A 2,815-nucleotide genomic window follows, 5' to 3' on the forward strand; every position below is an offset into this window, starting at 1 on the left:
AAAATCCAACAGTTAAATCCAAGATTCCAACCCAATTTCGTGCCTTACATAAACCTCTAAACTAATTCTAGACTCAACTCACCCATCCTCATGATCTAATCCCAAAACTCCCAAAAATATTCTAAAACAATGATGAGCACCAAGAACACATACCTCAAGTTAGAAATTGAAGCTTTCAAATGGTTGAAATGTAGTCCTAGCAGCAGTAGGTCCTCTTTTGGTGCCAAACTGTTTGCAAACCTCCTAACAATACAAAGAATAAGACCCAAGCTTCCCAATTATGTGAGGATTTTTAGTGAGTTAAAGTAGAACCAAATGAGGATGAGGGAAGGGGAAGGTAACGTGAATGATGGCTACCCAACACTTAGCTGAATTCTAGTCTAATCCTATGGATAAATTATCAATATACTCTTCCCTTCATAAGCCCCTTGATCCAAATCCAAGGGCATTTAAGTCATTTTCCTAAATCCCACTAAACCTCAAATTACACCTCTAATTTCCAATCAAATCCTCTAATCTTCCAAACACAAATATTTTCCCCTAAAATATTTCATATTCCAAAATTTCCCAAAATATGTGAAATTATCAAAATACCCATTGGCTCACCCCGAGCAGAGTATTTATCCCTGTTGTGACTTTTTCACTAAATTGCTCGAAAGGGTCGACTCATGCCAAATATCCACATAATAATGAGGTCTCAAGCACATAACACACTAAATTTACAATTATACCATCAACATGTCAAAATTATGAAAATGCCCATTTTTAACAAAAGTGTGTCTTTAAATTTAATACACATAATCATGCATAGTTAATCATATAATCACATAATTCAATTAATTAACACATAATTATCCCATGTGTCCTTCCGAAGCGCTATTCAAGAAACTTAATTCTATTACAAGTTTCAGGATGCTACAATTATCCCTTCCTAATAGAAATTTCGTCCTCGAAATTTACCTGAACAACTCGGGATACGGATCCCACATATCCGACTCTAACTCCGAAGCCGCTTCCTCTACCTTGTTGTTCCTCCACAATACTTTTAAAAGACGAGTATTCTTGTTCCTCAAGACCTTGTCCTTCCTATCCAGAATATGAATTGGTTCCTCTTCATCGGACAAATATTTTTGTAACTCCATATTCTCATAACTTAATACATGAGTCTTATCCGATACATAACTCTGAAGCATCGATACATGCAATACATCATGAACCTCTAACAGAGATTGGATAACGCGAATCTGTAAGCTACATGTCCAATCCTTTCCAGGATCTCAAAAGGTCCCACAAACCTAGGGCTCAACTTGCCCTTCTTCCCAAATCATTTTACTCTTCTAAATGGTGAAACTCAAAGAAAAACGTAGTGCCTGACTTGAAACTCCATGTTTCTGTGCTTAGGGTCACCGTAGTTTTTCTATCTACTTTGTAAGGCGAGCATTCGATCTCAAATTTTCTCAATGGCCTCACTGGTCCTCTGGACTGCTTCATGACCCAAATACTTCCTCTCAATCATTTCATCCCAATGAATGGGTTATCAAAACTTCCTACCATACAACATTTCATATGGAGTTATTCTGATCGTTGACTTGTAACTGTTATTGTAGGAAAACTCAATCAAGGAGGGATACTTACTCCATGATCCCTCAAAATCCAATACACATGTCCGAAGAATGTCCTCCAATATGTGAATTTTCCTTTCACGCTATCCATCTATCTAAGGATGGTAAGCGGTTCTAAACTTCAACTGTGCCCATGGCATTCTGCAGACTTCCCCACAACTTGGAAGTAAAAATGGAATCCCAATCCGATAATATTGAGTTCGAACTTTAAGGAGACGTACAATCTCTCTCACATACAACTCGACATACTGTTCCATAGTAAAATTCATTCTCACACATAAGAAGTGAGCTCACTCGGTATATCGGTCCACGATCACCCATACTGAATTGTGTTGTCCCATTGTCCTAGGAAGCCTAACTAAAAAATCCACAGTGGTTTCCTCCCATTTCCACTCAGGGATACCCAAAGGTTGTAATAACCCTGGTGGCCTCTAGTGTTTAGCTTTCACTCGCTGACAAGTCATGCACTTAGCCACATGTCCAATAACATCCTTCTTCATTCCTGGCCACCAATACAAAGATTTCATGTCCTCATACATCTAAAGGTGACTGGATGGAGTAAGTATGGAGTAGTATGAGATTCGTCTAGAATATCCTATCTGATATCAACATCCATCGAAACACAAATCTGATCCTTGTATCTCATCATACCTTTCTCATAAACTATAAAGTCCTTAGCCACTCCAACTAGAATGTCTTCTTTATGCTTCATCAATTGGGAATCACCCGTCTAACCCTCCATTATCCTCTCCAAAAGTGTAGATTGTCAAGTGATGTTGGCTAACTGGCCCACCACCAACTCTAGCCTCGCTCTAGTCATATCCTCTGCTTACTCTCTTGATATCTACTTTGAACTAAATAACTGTCCTAGGCCTCTTCGACTCAAAGCATCTGCCACCACATTGGCCTTCCCTGGATGGTAAATAATTTTACAGTCATAGTCCATTACCATTTCTAACAAACATCCCTCTCTCTCTCTCTCTCTCTCATGTTCAGATCCTTTTGTGTGAAAATGTACTTCAAACTTTTATGATCGGTGTAGATCTCGCACTTCTCCCCATAAAGATAGTGTCGCCATACCTTCAAGGCGAACACCAATTCTGCCAGCTCTAAATCATGAGTAGGGTACAGCTGCTCATATTCCTTCAACTATCGTGAGGAATAAGCAATTACCTTGCCACCCTGCATTAGAA

The sequence above is a fragment of the Humulus lupulus genome, chromosome 1 (genome assembly GCF_963169125.1).
Source record: "Humulus lupulus chromosome 1, drHumLupu1.1, whole genome shotgun sequence".
NCBI classification, from domain to species: Eukaryota; Viridiplantae; Streptophyta; class Magnoliopsida; order Rosales; family Cannabaceae; genus Humulus; species Humulus lupulus.